Below are 20,032 nucleotides of genomic sequence, written 5' to 3'. Positions count from 1 at the left end.
GCAGACTTTGATCAAGCACAAAATAATTTCTAAAATGCATTCATGTTATGTCATTTTCATCTGAGATTAGAACGGGAAATTGAAAGAGCAAGCTATTAATTTATGTGCAGCTGTGACATTTAGCCAGATTTAGAGAAGGGTCTGCAGCCAGCCTGTAGTGCAGATTTAAGGCATAAAAAGTACCAGCACTATACATTTGTTTCACTCAAAACTGCTCGGTTTTATTTGAAGAATCAGTTATTACTTTGCCTTTTGCCTTTACATTTTCCATGTGATCTTAAAGCTATACTGTGTAACTCCTGTCACCCCCATAAGTAATTCTGAGTAATTACAACAACACTGGCGCATTTACATCAAGGTAAACCGTTGGTGATCGTGCATGGATTTTATACCTTCTGCTGTAGCCTATGTCTATCTTATTTATTTTTTGCTGTAGATATGCTGATAAGATTTTTCTGCACATAACAAAACAACCTTTAATTTGACAGCAAACAGTTGACATAATTGTCTAAAGATGCTTCAATCTGATTGTTTATAACCAAAAATCCATACATTGTATCAGACTCTTATAAAACTGCATGGCAAGGCAAATTCCTTTTCAGTTGAAAAATGCATAAAGCTTCCAAATTGTCATACATTATATTATTCTTGGACACAGCAATAGCGAGAAAATGCCAGGAAGGAGCGACCCATATGATGCATGGCTGTATCCTGGCTATCCTGCAGCAATCTGTCTCTATTTCCCTCCCGCCCACCTCCCCGGCACCGTTGTATATCTTTCACCGTATACAGGTGCGAGCAAGGAGGCAGCGGCGCTCCGCCAATTAGGATACACAGAGCGTGACCACGTGAACAAATCCCGTCCTTCTAAATTCCCCCGTTCAGCAGGCAGCGAACAGCTCCGGAGTGAGCGGCAGCGCTGAAAGAGCCGTAGAGTGAGAAGTAATAACATATACGGCGGGCTTGAACGGGAGCGCTGTGCAGGTAAATTGCTTTATTTGCTGGCTTATAGCCTACACTTGTTCTGCCCCCCCCCCCACCCCCCATTATCAGCTGCTCTTTTAGGGGTAGTGCATGCGGGGCTTTGGGACCTTTGGGACAGGATGGTTTGGATTAAATTGGACGTCGCTTGCTTGCTGGGGGGGCGATTCTTTTTGCTTTCCACTGATCCCTAGACAGGACAAACAGCATCATTGGCTGGTCGTTCTGCACCGTCTGCGCATTGAAACTCAGCAACCCCTCTCCTCCCCCCCCTCTCTCTCTCGCAGGCAACACGAGGCTATTGATAGTTGACAGAAGCCTCGTAATCCCCGACTGATCTGGCTGACCGGTGCCACAGCCATTTGCGCAACAAGAATGTGGATTGAACTTTATTTTGCTCTCGAGATTTGTTTTAATTGGTAACGCCCGCATAAATTGACGCCGTGCAGTGTGCATGGTGTGTGCATGGTGTGTGTGTGTGTGTGTGTGTGTGTGTGTGTGTGTGTGTGTGTGTGTGTGTGTGTGTGTGTGCTGCATGCATGCAACCAGGCAAGCAGAGAAGAGGCAAGCTTTTATTGCTGAATTATTTATAAGACTGTCTGGGAGAGAGTAATGATTCTCTTTCTTGGATGGAGAGGGAGTCATGGCCACGTTTTAGTCATATAGGTCTTTCTGATCGCGATTTAAAGAAAAATTGACACCTTGTTTAGACAATATCCTTAGAAAATGCTGACAGGATTGGACGTAAAATAGATCAGTTAACCAACAGGATATAATTATTGTGGTGCCCAATTCTTTTTCATTTATAGAGCAATTAGGAAAAATAACTTGTGCATCAACTTTCTACTCAGATTTCTCTGATTCATATTTTCACACACACATTATGACCTTGATTTAACGATTGATCGATCATCTGAAAACAATGTGATGATGAAAGAAATGATCAATAGTCGTAGCAGCCCAACATGAATCAAATTAGATGTGTTCAACCCATTTTAGCTGCTACTCTTTAAGTCTATAATTCAGACTTTTTTTTCTTCAGCTGTTGTATAGGCTACATAGCTATATCTGCGGTTTTATCTTCCACTGCCACATCTCTTTGTCTCAAATACATGCTCCTGAAGAGAAATAAATAAAAACAGCGCTTTTTTGCCCTGCTATGTTTTTTTTTTCTTGCCTTTTCCACAGTCCTGCTCCACCGGAATGAATCAACCTCACCCGCGCATGCGCACTCGGACAGCCATTCATCTGTAGGGATCTGAGACCAGCAGGCGGCTCCGGTCTCTCGCTCGCTGCCCTGGTTGTCAAGGCACTAGTAGTGTGTGACTCTCCTCGTTGCGGCAGGACGCTGACAGCTCAGAACGGCTCTCGCATTTGTTGGATTGCAGCTCGGATTTTCGCCTCTGTGGATTTCTATGTTTTGGTGGAAGCGGCAGACTCTTACCGGCTTATTACTGACACCGTGAGTTGGTTGACATCTTCTTCATAGCTATGCTTTTGTAATGCTTTACGTGCTTTAAGTTCAGCGCTGTCATCCCGAGAGAGAGAGAGGACATTCTACCGGCATGAGTTTGGGCTAATTTGTTTTTAACTCGCGTGTGCTCCTGGTTTAAAAGTTCAACTAGGCTAGGCCTACTTTATATCCGCTCTGTCTTTTTTATTGTTACATTGTCTGTCGAACCGTCCTTGTTTTCCTTTTTGCCCGTGGCATTTAAAAACAAAAAGAGGAAGTTTACACGTGATGAAACGTCAACTTTCCTCAGCTTGTGAGTTTACTGTATTTTCAGTCAGTTTTGGTGTGAAACTAATGTAGGCTATCCTGGGAAGAATAAACTAATATGAGGAGACAGGAGGTGGCGGTTTGTTTGAAGCACATCTATTATAGCAGGTGCCTACTTCCGCACTGTGCAGCGCGATATGAAATTAAAGCTATTTTGATAACATAATGAGGTATTTTTTAAAATTACTGTTTTAATTCTACTTCTGTTATCAGGGTATCTGCAAGTTGGGGGGGGGGGGGGGGGGGGTTGTTTATGTAACAACTGCTTTCGTTGGTTCAGAATTTGTACTACATTTGTAGGCTATTCATTTCCCCTTTTTAACCTCCACGAGGCACCGTTTTAGGGAACCAAAATTGAAGCGCCTTGTTTCATCTTCGAGGTTATTTCCTCAAACTATACCTTCTCTGTTTTTTTTGTGTGTGTGAGTGTGTGTGTGTGTGTGTGAGTGTGTGTGCCAGTGTGTTTGTTATTTTGCGCGTGTGCATGCGCGCGTGCACTCAAAGTAAAAAATGCTGAAGTGCCCTCTCTTCTTGCTGAACCAGCTTGTTGGCATACCTGAACCTGTGGGGTAATCGTAAACTAACACCCTATTGGCTCTGTCTTACAGTAGCCTACATGGAAAGACAACAGGCATATCAGCTTATCAACTGTGACACTGCTGAAACAGCACAATTGCAGAGCAGCAGACGCTCTTGTCATTTTCTACTGTATGTGTGGGCAGCTCTTTTCTATACAGTCTATGGTGGGCAGCTGTGTTTCCTGCATTGATCGCTTGACTAATTGAGCTGTATTTGGTGCTGTGCTGTGGTCCGGTGGTGCTCACTGGCCTGTGCCGCTGCTTTCAGTAGTATATCAGTGCTTTGTGCCTGGTGGTCTGTGGGCTTGATTAATGGCCTGTTGCCTTTGGGTTATTTTTATTTGCTCCACCCTGCTCCACCCTGTTTCATGTGCAGGAGGTGGTGTCCCTCCTAGCACACCCAGCCACACCTGCCCCGCTTAGAGAGAAATGTGGGGTGTCATTGTTGTAATGCCCCGGCCCCGGCCTAGATAGAGCTGATTTATAGAGTGGGAACACAGACTTATTTAGTTGTTGCTTGTTGCAGTAATATAATGTTCCTGCTGTGAGCAGTGGATTCTGTGAATACACAGAGAAGAGGGAGAGATGGTGTTCTTACATCTTTGGCTTTTACTGCTGTTTGTGTTTGAGAAATTGTGATTTAGCATTTAAATGACATGGCCTACAAATTATTTTGAGATATTTTAAGGTTAGCCCTATATCGCCACACATGATATCGCAATATATTTTGAAATCTTCTCATGCGTCGGAATAGCTTAAAATGAATCATTATAGGTAGGATAATTCCTGTTTGCCTTATGTGTTTTAGTTACAGATAACGTTACACAAAGCGGCCAAAAAACCTATACTGTTACTTTGAGCCTGTCCTGCTCAGCTAAAGACATTAACGTTAGTGGGAAGCACAATGGAGCTGTCATCTAGGGCTGACCTCCTTCATTTTTCCAACAACAGTATTTAGTTGTTTTTTGAGAAGCAGCAGCGTTTATTATCTGACATACTGTAGCCTTTTCTGTGCATTTAATTTATTTATTTATTTATTATTCTTTCGGACAATTCCACACAATACACAATTTTCTCTTGCAAATATTCATACATCATACTTTGTGTTGTCCGAAGGGAGACGGAAGAAGCCAAAGGCTTATCAGGTCCCGCCCCCATTTTCATCAAATTCGGATTCAGATACACAGATTACTGTTACAAAATAAAAATAAAACAAACAAAAAACATTATTTTTTATATATATATATAGCTATATATGTATACATACATATATATACACACACACATATATATATATATATATATATATATATATATATATATATATACACATACTTTTTTTTTAAGAATCTGCAGTCCAATACACAGTCAATTTTAATCTAATTGCTTAAGCTTTTAAAATCAGTTCAGCACAGTTCAGTTTTTCTGTGACAATGCCAAGTGTATAAAGTGTGAAGTGGCCTTGTATTTGGCCTGTTCCATTACTAAACTGGTAGTCTAAACACTTCTGCAAAAGTATTCCAAAACAAGTCTGTCTGCTGGCCTGTATTATTTGTTACAACATTGTAATGAAAGTGACATTGACATTGTGCTCAGGTTATTAGTCTGTAATTTTCAATAATTTTTGAAACATAATTTGCTTTGAAATTGCGCAAACTGCAACTCCCTGTGACAACTTCATCAAGTCCATTCCACAGCTTAATACCATTTACAGATATCGAAAAGGATTTAAGTGTGGTCCGTATATTTTTCTCAGTGAATTTACCTTTTCTTCTTAAATCATGCGAAACTTCTCTGTCTTCAAACATTGCTTGTAAACTGTTAGGAAGGCTTTTCTTTGAAGCCTTGTAAATAATTTGTACTGTGTGGTAATTTACCACATCACGTAATTTGAGAATTCTGCCTTCAATAAAAAAGTTATTAGTGTGTGCCCTGTAATTGGCTTGGTAAATAATTCGTATTGCTTTCTTTTGAAGAATCTCCAACGGGTGCAATGTACCTTTGTAAGTGTTTCCCCATATTTCAGCACAGTAATGCAGATGTGGGGAAACTAAACTCCAGTATAATACAAGCAAGGCCTTTTGATTGAAACAATGTTGTGCTTTCCAAAGTATAGAAATACTCCTGGCTATTTTGCCCCTGAGATGGCTAACTTGTGGTTTCCAGCTTAATTTATCGTCAATTATTACCCCTAGGACTTTGTGTTGCTTGACCCTTTGAATTTCAATCCCATTTACCTTGATTTTTACAGCGACATCTGATGCTCTCCTGCCAAACATCATGAATTTAGTTTTTTCTAAATTTAGTGATAACTTATTTCGGTTTAACCACCCATGTAACTTAGTCAATTCACTGTTTACGATCTCAACCATATTATTCAGATCTTTCCCCGAATAGAAGATGTTTGTGTCGTCCGCAAATAAAATCAACCTTAAGACTTTCGACACTTTATATATGTCATTTATATAAAGCAGGAATAATTTCGGCCCCAAGATTGACCCCTGAGGGACCCCACAAACAATATCTAAGCATGTCGATGTGAACTCCCCTAATTTCACAAATTGTTTCCTGTCATGTAAATAACTTCTGACCCAGTCATGTGCCAAACCTCGAATGCCATATTTCTCCAGTTTATTAAGAAGGATGTCATGATTAATAGTGTCGAATGCTTTTTTGAGGTCTAAGAAAATTCCTATAGAGTACAATTTGTGATCAATAGCATTACTAATAATTTCTACCGATTCAGCCAAGGCCAGTGCGGTGGAATGATTCTTTCTAAAGCCGAATTGACTGTCATACAGAAGTTGATGTTTAGTAATGAATTCATCAAGTCTATTGCTGAATAACTTTTCCAGAATTTTAGAAAATTGTGTTAAAAGTGAGACTGGTCTATAATTAGTAAATGAATGTTCATCACCATTCTTATGTAATGGTATAACCTTAGCTACTTTCATGTTAGAAGGAAAAATTCCTGTTTGAAAAGATAGGTTAAAGAGGTGTGCTAGGGGTTTAATAATACTTTCTTGCACTGATTTGATTACTTTCATGTGAAACCCAAGCGCGTCTCTAGAGGTCTTTGTTTTCATTCCGAGCAATATCTCCCTTATCTCGTTGGCCTCGACTGGCTTCAAAAACATGGAGTGTTGAAGAGACGCTTCATTTTCGCCAGACTCCCCTACACTCTTCCCACAGATCCCTTTTGCTAAATTAGGTCCAATATTAACAAAAAATTCATTTAGTTTATTTACCGCAGTGTTCATGCATTCAAACTTAACGTTATTTTCATGGAAATACTGAGGATAATTATGTATTCTGCTGTCATTTCTTAACACTGTATTTACTATATCCCACAATTTTTTGGGTTGATTTGCATTTGTTTCTAACAACTTACCATAATATTTCTTTTTACAGTCTCTGAGAATGCTATTTAGCTTGTTACGATAGATTTTATATTTTAACTCCGCCTTTGGTGTCCTTGCTTTTATGAATCTTTTGTACAATGTATTTTTCTTTTTGCAAGCATTTATCAAGGATTTAGTTAGCCACTGTTTATCATGTCTTTGCTTTAAGGCCCTTTTTTTTAGTGGACAATTTTTTTCATACAGCCTTTGAAATATCTGCAGGAATAAATCGAAACTTGCATTAACATCCTTCCCCTTGTATACAGAGTCCCAATTTTGCGTCAATAAGTCATTTTTCAGTGCTTCTATCCTCTCATCAGTTTCCAACCTTACAAATATATCTTTGTTTGTTCTCTGCTGCAACTTTTGTTTCCAATCGTATATAGCAAATACAGGTAAATGGTCGCTTATGTCATTAATCAGGAGTCCACTTTCTATTTCATCCCCCATAACATTCGTAAATATGTTGTCTATTAACGTGGCACTATTTACTGTAATCCTGCTTGGCCTTGTAATTAAGGGCTGAATACCCATAACATGCAATGTATTTACAAATTCTTCAGTCAGTGAATTAGTAGTATTTAGTAAATCAATGTTTGTATCCCCACAGATAAATATCTTCTTTTGATTTGACTTAGAAAACAATTCTCCCATGTATTCTATAAAGTCTTCCATTTTTGAATCGGGTGTTCTGTACACACAGCTGATAATTAAACATTTATCCTTCATTAGAATTTCAATAGTCACACATTCCAAAAGGTTATCAATTGCAGTGCACATGCTATTTACGATTTCAAACCTTATATTTTCATCCACAAAAAGGGCCACTCCTCCCCCTCTCTTGTTCATTCTGTTGACACAAACCAGTTTATATCCCTTTAATTGGAAGTCCATGCCTTTTCCATCATTAATCCATGTTTCTGATACAGCAATGATGTTAAACGGGTTGGAGAATTTCTGTAGATAATCCTTAATCTGTGAAAAATTTGTGTAGAGACTTCTGCTATTAAAATGAATGATGGACAATTTCCCATTTGAATGAAAGCGACTTATGAATTGATCCTCAGTATGGTAATGACAGTCTCTATTCCCGATATTGTAGAAATGATTGTCTGGGTCAATTATTTCATTTGGGTCCGAAAATGTGGGTTCCACATAATGATTAGCTAATAACTCTAGCCTTTCATGATCATTTATCCAATCAGTTGTGTTACTCATCCTCGCTGCTTGAGTCGTTCAGGTCCTCTTCCCTCCGGAATTGAACCAGATCTTCCTCGGTTCTGATTTGCACAATTTTAGCTTCTTCGGGTGTAGCTCCATTCATTTTGATGAAGATTCTTCCATCTCTCGTCCAAGTTTGTTGGACCTGTCCACATTTTTTTAACCCTCTAGCTTGATAGGCCAAATAAGCGTTTCTCTTGGTTAGATTTTCGCTCATTCCAATTTGTTCGCCTTTAAGCTTCCTGCCTTGACTGAGCAAATTTATCTTGTGCTTTCTACTCACAAATTTCAGAATGACAGCACGCTTTTTGGCGAATTTTCCCTTCGGGAGAAGAAAACAGGAATCCACGTTCTCCAGATCCAGACTAATGCCTTTGCTTCTCAGGAACATTTCAACCTGGTTTTCCACCGACACATTCCCTGTATCGCCCTCTTCATCTCCACTCACGGCAGTTGCATACGACCTTGGTTTAATAACCATACCAGTCAGTATCACATCTCTGTTTTTTGCTTGTTGATCCTGTTCATCAATTTTATCTCCAAGCTCTTTCAAAAGCTGATCTTTCTTCACATTGACGGCATGAAGTTCCTTCAATTCGTTCATCAGTGGCTTCAGACCAGCAGCAATTTTCTCTTTGATTTTAACCTCAAAACGCCCCATCACTTCTTCCATAATTCCAGCCAGCTCAGCCTTCCGCACTGCTCGCTCATTCTCCCTCTCACTTTTTATTTCTCTCTTCAACTCTGCCAACATTCCTTTCTTCAAGTCTGCCAACTGTTTTTTCATTTCTTCGGCAAAGCCTTTGTCCTCTTCCTTATCAGTGTTTTTTCCTTTATTGGGCATCTTCAGAGAATTTTCAGAGTTTATCAGAATCTGAATTCTCCGCTGCTCTCAGTAAATAGCTGTTCACCCTCGACAAGCCGGAAGTGAATTGATACAACATACTGCTATAACCGTTCCCTCCGCTCTGCTTCATTCACTGTCACTTTACTGCCGACAGCTCTCTTAATACCTGCTAAGACCGCACGCTCGTTTTGTTACATTGCACACTGCCCTATTCCTTAAAGGAGCTAGGCTAAGTAGATATGCTCTTTGAAGAATGAGGTGAGGGAGGCATTTAGCAGCAGCGTTCATAATTCTGGGAGGTTCGCACAGACCTTTAAAAAAAACTGTGACAATTTGTACACAATATTGGCAATATAGTCATTTACTAAATCCCATGTAGAGCAAGCTGTGACACATATTCAAAATACCGCCCATCCCTATTGTCTGTGATTTGGCTTTCTTGCTTCGTAACTTGTGTGTGTGTGTGTGTATGTGTGTGTGTGTGTCTCTTATCTGTGATGGACAAATATCCAGGGGCAGCCTTACAAAGTGAGCAGTGTACCAGGGAGTGGGCACCAGGTTGAAAAAGAGTGTGTGTGTGTGTGTGTGTGTGTGTGTGTGTGTGTGTGTGTGTGTGTGTGTGTGTGTGTACCTGTGTGGTTGTATGCTCCAAGCCCCTATGAGCTCTTTCGCAGATCGCTTTCTTGTAAGCGTTGACTTGGCAGTGAACTCTCTATCAGCATCGATGAGATAAGAGGATGAGAAAGAAGGAGAAGGAAGGCAGAGCTGGTATTATACCATCGGGATGCACAGTCTGTCTCCGTCTCTTTCACTATGTCTTTCTAAGAGCATTACTTTCTCTTGGTATTTCTCCTTTTTATTCTTTCCTCTTTCTCATTTCTTTCTATTAATTTCTTAGTTTTCTTTGCTCGGAGTCCCTTGCAATTTAAAAAAAAATGTATTTAGTTATTTGTTTTCTTACATCTACAATAAGGCAGACCTAGATTTGAGTCTTGGACTTGTGCATTATTAAGTAATGTTCAGTTTTATTTGATGAATAGATAATAATAACAAAGAAAGGACAAGATGATAAATATATTTATTTATAATTTTATAATTAATAACCTCTTACATTCCTAATTCAAAACCTCTTTAAAAAAACAATGTCTAAGATTTAGAGCGTCCCCCCATATAAATGGTTAAAGGGATTTAAAAAAATTAAAATGTCTGGTCTCTCTGTCCCATTTTCACTCATAAGTTTGTCCTCTCCAAGTGCTGCCGTCTCTGTATGCTTTCGTAAACCCATTCGTTAGTGTCTGTTTTGTGTGTGCCATGGGAGCAGGCTACTTGGGTTCTGCTTTGCTGTGTGTTATGTTTTAGAATCAAATAGTTAAGAGTCAGTTAAGAACACACACTCAGTGGCATAGGACACTCTTTAGCGATGCGGGATGTCTCTAACTCCTTGCCTCTGCAGGGTGTGTGTTTGTGTGTGTGTGTGTGTGTGTGTGTGTGTGTGTGTGTGTGTGTGTGTGTGTGTGTGTATTCTGGTGCCCGGTGCCTGTCAGCGAAACAGGAGTCTGCCCACCACTTCTCAGATTCTAGCATACAGCAGCACATTTAAAGGAGTCTCATCTGGCCCAGGGATTGCAGCACTATCCAATTGGCTGGAGCTTTTTTAGTAAAAGCTTTTCTAATTGGCCGATATGGCAGCAGCAGCCCCGGCGGCCTATATAGTAGTTCCAGTCAGCACAACAGGGAGTTTGTGAGAGTCCCAGTGGTGCTGTGGTGCAGAAGAGACTGAACAAAAGGGACAGATAGCAAGAGAAAAGGGTGTGCAACTGCTTTGAATATACGCCTCCACCACGTGACAATAATAAAGGACCCATCTGCACCCCTACTGACTCAAATCCATCCAGCTGACCGTATCTCATTTTCAAACTGTGCTGTTTTTGCCAGGGCCCGCATGCAAATAAACACACATGCAAATGCAAGCACACACTCCGCCGCCTACATTCCGTCTGCAGGAACAGGAACATAGCTTTCGTCACACACACACACACACACACACACACACACACACACACACACACACACACACACACACACACACACACACACACACACACACACACACACACACACACACACACACACACACACACACACACACACACACACACACACACACAAATAAACATAAACATGTTTTAGGAAACATCTTCCCCACTGGCTGAGGAACAAAGGCATCCGCACAGGGATATTGACAGTGTGTATGTGTGTGTTTGTGTGTGTGTTGTGAGAGCGAGACAGTGTGTGTTACAAGAGGTAGAGTGGTTTCTTTGCAAGGGGAGGGAAAAAACGGACACTGCAGTCGTTCCTGTTTCCTTTCACTTCAGTGTGGAATCCAGGAATAGCTCCGAGTGACAAAGACGAGAGAGAGAAAGAGAGAGAGAGAAACAAAGGCAGACAGTGAGACAGACAGAGGCAGAGAGTGTGACAGATGGCCATGTAAGGTTGCCTGCACCACAGCTTGCACCACTCTCCCTCCACACAAACGCTGAACCTGAAATGCACTGTTGAGGGTTTGGTTTTTGGTCGGGGGGGGAGGGTCGGTCACTCACTCACTCACTCACTCACTCACTCACTGTTAACTTTGACTTTGGCTTAAGTGCGGGCCCGCTTTACAATGGGACAAAGGCAGCCTTCACCTTTTAAGATGACTTTCAGAAGTCAAAGTGAGTTCTTCCTCCTGAGTGAGGAGTGGCCTGTTTTGACTGCGTTAAGAATGCAGTACAATGACAACAATGTCACGTAAACCCTCTACCTAAGAGGTACTTTTAAACGTTTGCGAAACAGGCCCATTTTTACAGATGATCATACATTAACTGTAAAAGCAAACGAGACCATAGGCGAAAACAATGCTTTCTTTAAATATAGTTTCAATCATGCTTTTGCACTGGTCTGTTTTTTACAAACAAACTTAACAAAACGATGTAAGCCTGGTCGACTTTTACTAAATCGAAGTTTAATCTCCTTCACCATTGTCATATTACCATTATTAATCTTACACATATACACACATTACCTCAACGCGACGCATCTGGGGTCTCTCTGTCTCTCTTTCATTCTCTTATCAAACAAATGCACGCGCTGCTGGCACGCACTGGTGTCCTAAAAAAATATCACTGTTTTATCTATGATTTATTTAACTCAGCTCATGATTTGCAAGAACAAAAGTTTCATCGAATCGATGGCAAGGGATATGGAATAAAGTCAGCGGTAATGAAGCCTGTTATTTGGATTCTCTTATCAGGTAATAGTGTGTCTTGGGAATCAAATCGGATAACTTGGGAGTTATTGCAGCTGTTGCACACACACCTTAAACCCCTACGGCTCGATCATTTGGCTTACTGTAAAATTGGGAAATGTATAAGGACGATTGAGGAAGCAGAGTTATCTATCTATTGTACATTGTTTTTTTTCCTGATATGGAGTCCAGATTTTCTCTAATTAATGAGGCCGGTAAATAATAAAATCACAGCCGAGTGTGTTTACCTCCATCTTTGCTTTGAGATTGCAAATCAAATATTGACATTTGATATTACGAGGGAAGGCGCTCCAGATGGCATTGTAAACCGCTCGACGTGGGTTTACGCTGATCCATCTTACACAAAGTGGGAGGAAGCTAAAAGAAGGTATAACTGAAAGTGATGGAAATCCATTCACTCTTGCATTAAATGTACACACCTTAAACGGCCACAGCTCTGTCATTTGGCTCAATGTAACATTGGGGATTGAATGAGATAGCAGCGTTATTGTTCATAGTTTTTAACCCGATGATACATCAATCTTCGTTTTTGAGCACCAGTCCAAATTAAAAATTTTACTCTCCAGTGTTATGCGGTGAAAGGCATATTTATCAAAAGTGCTTTCTCTGTGTATTACAATTTACTGGCTGATGTGATCGTGGATTTCCCATAAATAGTTTTTTTTGTGGCATACGTATGCATGGGGAGGGTTAAGAACGTGTCTTTTCATTGCTGTGGTAGGTTTTGGTAAAGGGCAGTCAGCAGTGGTACCACAAGAGTTCTTTCTACACCAATTATCACTGTGTCATTTTTAATATGCTTATTTGACTACATCTTTGACATGAGTGACGAGGAAGTACAGTCTATACAGGTATAGCAATATTGGCAGCTGTAGATTTCAGATTGTTCCTACAGCAATCATTCTATTGCATTTGTATGGCCTTTAAAAATACATCTAAGGTACATCTGCTGTTAAGATTGAATGGACTGGTTGAGGAGAATGTGGTCAGTGGGACTATTTGACATGGGAGGCCCATCTGCTTGAACACTCAACTAGTGTCACCTCTCTGCTTGACCACACACACACACACACATACACACACACACACACACACACACACTGAGAGCACCATGGAGCACAGGTAGCGTACGTATGCATGTTGATAACCCATTTACACAGACTCCAGCCAAACTCTGAGCATGCTCTCTCACACTGACACTCACACACATGAGAACACACAGCCCTCCCCTGTCCCTGCATGTCTTCTAATGTGCCAGCTCTGCTTACTGCGTCAAAAGGAGCTTAGATCAGGGAAACCATAGCTTGCCCTCATTCCGACTTCCTGGAAGATTGGGCTATTTATTCAAAGCGAGCTGACCATGTTTGGACTGCGACTGGAAGGTTGCCAGTTGGAATCCCGGTCGGGTTTAACACATTTGATTGAAAAAGGAAACACTGCCAATGTGAATGTGCCATAGATAGAGCAAGGCCATCCCCTCCAACATGTAGATAGGAGTTTGTCAGCCTATCACCAACTTGATTTAATCTTTACCGCAAGCCAGTGACAAAAGAAGAGACAGCAGAGTTGAGGATAATCAAAAGGTACATTTTTAAAATTTATCAGAATTTTTTTATTTTTTTTTACTGAGACGCAACTCTGCCTTTTCCTTAAGAGTGGGAAATAGATAGGTGCCTGAATAAAAATACAGTAAAAAATCTCTGTTAATTCAGGCGTTTTTAAACCATTTCGTAAAGAACCGTAGGCTCTATAGTGCATCTCCATTGGACCATTCGTAAGCATGCATCTGTGACGCTTTGATTGGGGAAACCACAAGAAAGAAGGCTTGTGACCCATTTTGAGAACACAAGCACTGGAGGGAAATAATACCACATGGAGAAAAAACAAAAACACTAAAGCTGAGTTGCATCTCCCTAGCATGATACTCCTCTGAAAAGCCATTCAAGAAAATATCTCAATGACACATTTTGTCTGTGTGTGTGTGTGTGTGTGTGTGTGTGTGTGTGTGTGAGGGCACACAGTATGTAGTCAGCAAGTAATATTTTTCTCTCTACTACCATGACCCACTGACCGGTGTTAGCAGATTAATTGCTGCTTTCATGTTAAGCTGTGGCGTATCACCAGTAATTGGTAATGGAGATTATCAGTGAGTTGCTGGTGGGTCTCTTTGTGTGTGTGTGTGTGTGTGTGTGTGTGTGTGTGTGTGTGTGTGTGTGTGTGTGTGTGTGTGTGTGTGTGTGTGTTTGTGTGTGTGTGTGTGTGTGTTTGTGTGTGTGTGTGTGTGTGTGTAATGTCTTTATCTGATTAGGATGTTTATCTAATAAAGTAGGATTTATGGGATTGAAGCTTCTCTGCCGCATACACACCAGTGCACACTCTGACACGCACACTAGCATATAGTTTGTTCAAATACTAGAATGGAATATTTGGACACACACACACACACCTTTAAGCACACACATAGCACTGGCAAGGAAGCTTCACCATATTTCTCCTGAGATCTTTTGGAGCCAGATCATCGTCTCACTCCAGCAGACACATCAGTGTGTCAGCCTCACATTCATACGCACAGCCACCACTCACTCCTCACTCAGCCAACTGTGTGTGTGTGTGTGTGTGTGTGTGTGTGTGTGTGTGTGTGTGTGTGTGTGTGTGTGTGTGTGTGTGTGTGTGTGTGTGTGTGTGTGTGTGTGTGTGTGTGTGTGTGTGTGTGTGTGTGTGTGTGTGTGTGTGTGTGTGTGTGTGTGTGTGTGTTTGAAAGAAAAAGGGACAACAGGAGATCAAGGGAATGGGTTTAAGTGCAGACATGTTTATGCCTATGCTCGTTTGATTCTTGGTGTTAATTCTTGAATTAATAAGCCATCTCACTGCCTGTTTGTTCTCTACAAAAATGTTTGGTGCCCAATAGTTTTTTTTTTCATCAGAGCTGTGCTTAGGGCATTCATCACATTCTCGTTGTGTGTGTTGTGTGGGAGATGACCCAGGACTGAATCAAAGAGTGAATATCCTTCACATATCAAATATCCTTTTCCAGTTTCATGCATCATTTTGTGACAACAGAATGGTGTGAATGCAGTAGCCTGGATGAAACTGAAAATATTGAAACATTACATGAAGAGGTTACACAAACGTCCCTGCTAATGTGTCTTCTGGGTTAAGTTTGAAATAAATCCACTTTCAGAACTTTACATGGATGTTTGTCATCCGCCTGTGATTCTAAATCAACTACTTTATTAGTTACTCAATTAATCTAATGCAAGTGGACGCGTTCACACATTCTTTAACATAGTGTAACATGCCACTTTAAGTCTGTATTGTCCAATTGACTCTCTTGCTAGGCCAAAACACAGACAAACTGTGGAAACCACAAATCATCCTGGGTGAACCTGAGCAAAGATGGGGCTCTAGGGTGCAATCAGACAGGCAATGACACTATACTTGTGGTAATGATTCTAGCTTTCCGACCGAGTGAGTGTGGGCACGACATTGTGGATACCAAGTGGGCACCTTCCCTTTTGCAAATGACTCATTGGGTTACAGAGACACAACACCTTAAGAATGCTGAACTGTGTTTGCCAGTGTCCCCACACCACCCCCATTCTGTTCCCGGTCATAGCTGAAACCAGGCAAACTGCACTGATATGGTGTCACAAACTTGTTAGCATACACATGGCTTCCTCCTCCTGCAGTAAAAGGCTCAGTCATCTCTGTTACCAGCTTGGGGCTCTGCTGTTAAGAGGAGCCAAACTAACTGGGCCCTTCAGCTCATTAGTGATAAAAGGAGTTCTGATATGTCACTGGGGGGGCTTTATACTGTACTTCTCAGTGAATTTAAAATGAAATCTGATTCTGAACAGGCGCTGATATGATTCGGTGCTGCAGTTTTTGAATGGGCAGCAAGCGGGCAAGATAACATTACAAAGACCATGTTACTGACTCATGCCTTTTTATTCAAAGATACATTGCATTTGCTCTGTAATCTGTTGCCGCTGTCTCTCCCTGGAGTCATACAAAATACTCTACTGAGTTTGCAACATAACTTTTTAATAAAGTCCGTTTCAGAGAAAATGATGTGTCCCATGTGGTTTTCTCCGAGCAACTTGTTTCCTGTAAGAAGAGGGTCCTTTGATTCTTAAGAGTGATGTAATCATGTACTATGAGTTGTAATTTAAGTGTATTTTGAAACTTGGACTATTTCATCAAAATGTCTTTTTAATGGGAGCTAATATGCAACATCTGCTACTGTAGCAGCTGCTGGTGAGTCCACATATAATGATGTGTTGTTGCTTGTTGCTCAGTTGTTATTTTTATCATTTTGATCAACTTTGATGGGATCTGTTGAACTGTAGGAAAAAAAACTCTGTCTGTCTATTATACTCGGGGGAAGTTTGCTCTCCATGGTGCTGAAATTCTCAGATTTTTTAGTGAAAAGTAATAGTCTTAGTTTTACAATAGCTTTTGTACAAGTTGCTGGACATCAGTAACACAGCCCCAGCTCAAATCTTTTGTATTACCATACATAGGTAGCCTGGCTCCGCCCGCCTACCTACTTCCGGACAAATTTCATTTTCCCTTCAGTAGTCAGTCTGGGTGTGCAGTGCATTTCTCAGTTTTCTCCGGCTAATGTACAGCCGTCCAATCAGCGAACAGAGCGAGTGGCTGAGAACGATGACGAGGTCGCGCTCCAGTTTCAGTTGAATGCTGCGTTCCTTTATACTCTGAAGAAGGAGATTTCCGACTTGATAGTTCCGAGTTCCAGTGCATCTGCTCGCGAAAGTATGGACGGCGACAACCTTTCTTGTCCAAATAACTAAACGTTAGGCTCTAACAAGTTACCGTTGCCAGGTACCGGTAGATCCATAGACTACAATATGTAGTGAAGTCGGAAATTTCCGAGTTCCCTGTCCAACTGGAATGCACCGTCAGAAGACGGCTCATGACACACGTGACGACCAAACGTTATGCGATTGGTTGGCTAATCCAGAGTGGCACTGGGCAGATCCAATAGTTTTAAACTTCAACAGACACCCGCCTCCAAGTGAGTGAACGTTTACCAATTACAGCAGTTCCAGACCTTCTATACAAATGAAATTAAGTACGATGGTCTGGTTGGACCAGGCTAATACATAGGTATTATAAGCCATTTCCTTAGCTGGGTTCTAGCATGGATTGGCTGGCTGTCCTCTTGTCCTGTTAATCCACAGTATTGGACCTCGTGGTGAACATGATTTTTGATCTGCTGCTCCACTCTGCTGTAGCATCAGGCTTATTTTCAGAAAAGGCTCAGACCTTAATCCATGCATTTCCATCCTACTCAGGCGTACTTTTACATGCTATGTTGTGCCACAGAGGACGGCTGGATTTAGATGCCCATGCCTTAGACTGTGACTGTTAGTTTGACCATGATTTATGAAATTTGAATATTTAACCACCTTGTTGATTAATAAAAAAAAATAAACAATTCATTGAAGGATAAAAATAAGCTTTTTTGTTGTTGGTATTGATGGTCTACAGTTTATTTAAAAACATCTGTAGGCCTTTAAGCGAGAGACAGACTGACAGTTTGTTTTTATATTTTTTAAGTCCCCCTTTGAATCATTTTGTTGTGTGTCCTCTAAATGAACTGCTTTTATTGTACTTTCACAGGCCATGGAATGGAAGGAGGGGAAAGGAAGGAATTGCCTTTAGGAGAATAACTCTTTACAAAAAACTAAAACTTAGCATATGGTGCATAATACACATTGGTCAGTTATCTTGACTTTTATGAAGATGATACACTTCTAGGTTTCTAAGCAATGGTTTGTTTGTAGGAAGGGAGAAATAAATTCAGGGTTGGTTTGCATGCGTACATAAAAAAATGTGTACAATGGCCGATGCAGGTGGAGGTCGGAGTTAATTGGGAATCCATGCCAGGTTTGTTTTCCAATAGAATCGACTGTTATCCACAACACTGGCGAAAAGATGTAGACTGCGATGAGAGAGGCTGAGAACAACTGCTGTGGCACATCAGGGGGAAAATCTAAGTTTCAAGTGTGGAAATAGATTTTTTTTCTCAACGACTTCCTTTCACCGGCAGAGCTGTGTGCCCATTGGATATTGAGGTGTTACTTCTAACTAAAGACAAAGAAGATATTTTTAGGTTATTTATTATTGATAACGAGATGATAGATCAATTATTTTCATCATTATTTATGGTAATTTGGTCACAATGACACTGATTGAGCTTTTTTCCTGTTCTCCATTTATTAAGTGGCACTATATAGCCAACTGTGCTGTGTGTTTTGTGTATGATATTGGCAGGTCAAAAATCTGTATCGGCGTAATACTAGCGGTACCTGATGTATGGTAGCCGTTAAGTGGAGCCTTCGTAATGATTTTGTGCCTGTGTGTGCTACTTGCTACTCTAATCCCTTCTGTATGTCAAGAGATATCCAGGCTCCTCTCATGTTCTGTTTTGTTAAAGTGCTTTACAATATAAAAATCCATGCATGCATTACACAAGCGCTTTGCATTTACATTGCTTTACATTGAGATAAGCATATGTGTTCTCCACAACACATACATCTCCTCACCGTAACCACAAATCCATGCTAAATTTGAAGTTTCCTGTTTCCTTTCCTCGTAAAGACAACTATATATTGCAGTGTAAGCCTCAATTCAAACCATGTGGGTGTCTCAACACTGCTGCTGCTGACTGAATACGTCTTTTATCACAGAGGACAGAATTACATTTTCTCACTCTGTGCAGTTCCAGTCAGACTGCAGACTTTATCCGTGGATTACTGTATATGTGTAGGCTGTACTGTAATCTGGGTCTATTTGCTAAATGGTGTCAGGTAAGCACGCACGCACGCACGCACGCACGCACACACATGCACACACACACACATACACACACACACACACACACACACACACACACACACACACACACACACACACACACACACACACACACACACACACACACACACACACACACACACACACACACAGACACACACTGCTGTGAGCAATATATGTGTGTCAGAGTTGGGGGTATTCTATGAAGGTGTTGATTTGAGCAAGATGTTTCAACGTCTCCGTGAAGAAGGATTTGCTAGCCTCTCCTCGGTCGGTGATAAAATAGTTTTATTGTTTTAATGCTTTTGGACTTTGAACTTTACGGTTAGGGGGAATCTAAACAGTGCACAGGTTTGTTTTGTCATGATCATACGGTAGCAGTTTGCTTGGTATATTGTTGTTGTTTCTCTAAATCATGAAAGGAAATACACGTCACGGACAAAGACATGCTCTGTGACCGGGGGGTTCAGCTTGCAGTGCTGACAGCAGTTATGTGGCTGTGGCTGCAGTAGAGCTTCACACTAATTCAATGGATGCACACACTCATAACAATATGTTTAATTGCAAAGAGAGGAAGCTTTTTGTCCCAGTATTTTTTAAATAAAGCATATTACAGAATAGTTTTGATTTTTCATACTATACTTATTGCTGAGTCTAAGAATAGCATATGGAGCAGTACTTACAGTATTCAAATGCCTACGACTTGAAATAAACAAACTATGAATTCAATTACAAATCGCTGCACAAAAAATATATTCTTTAGTGTCAAAACATAAGGATTTTAAGTAAAAAAACAAACAACACAAAAATATATACAGTGTCGGTTTTTTATGCTTTATTGATAGTGCAGAGAGACAGAGGTGAAATCGGGCAGAGAGGGGAGTGACATGCAGGGAACGACCGCGGGCGGGAATTGAACCCGGGTCTGCTGCTGGGCCCGGCCCGGGGGTGGAGGGACACGCCCTACCAACTGAGCTAAGGGCGCCCCCGTCCCTTATTTTCTCAACAGAAACACACACAAGGCATACATGGTGCTTTCTCTGAGTGACCCTGTGTAGTTGATTGCTGTCAAAT

General features: G+C 40.9%; 1 protein-coding gene across 2 annotated transcripts in view; it reads left to right on the top strand.

Moving 5' to 3' along the window:
- Nucleotides 1–2,306: 2,306 nt before the first annotated feature.
- Nucleotides 2,307–20,032, top strand: part of strbp (spermatid perinuclear RNA binding protein) — an 83,906-nt gene continuing 66,180 nt past the window's right edge. For both annotated transcript variants that reach the window (XM_080047142.1, XM_080047143.1), the window contains exon 1: nucleotides 2,307–2,443. The gene's annotated coding sequence lies outside the window, so the exon portion shown is untranslated. The remainder of the gene's footprint in view (nucleotides 2,444–20,032) is intronic.

This window comes from Ammodytes marinus, assembly GCF_949987685.1.
Source record: "Ammodytes marinus genome assembly, chromosome: 18".
NCBI lineage: Eukaryota > Metazoa > Chordata > Actinopteri > Uranoscopiformes > Ammodytidae > Ammodytes > Ammodytes marinus.
The sequence above is the reverse complement of the archived record's forward strand: the minus strand, read 5'-3'. Positions and strand labels throughout refer to the sequence as shown.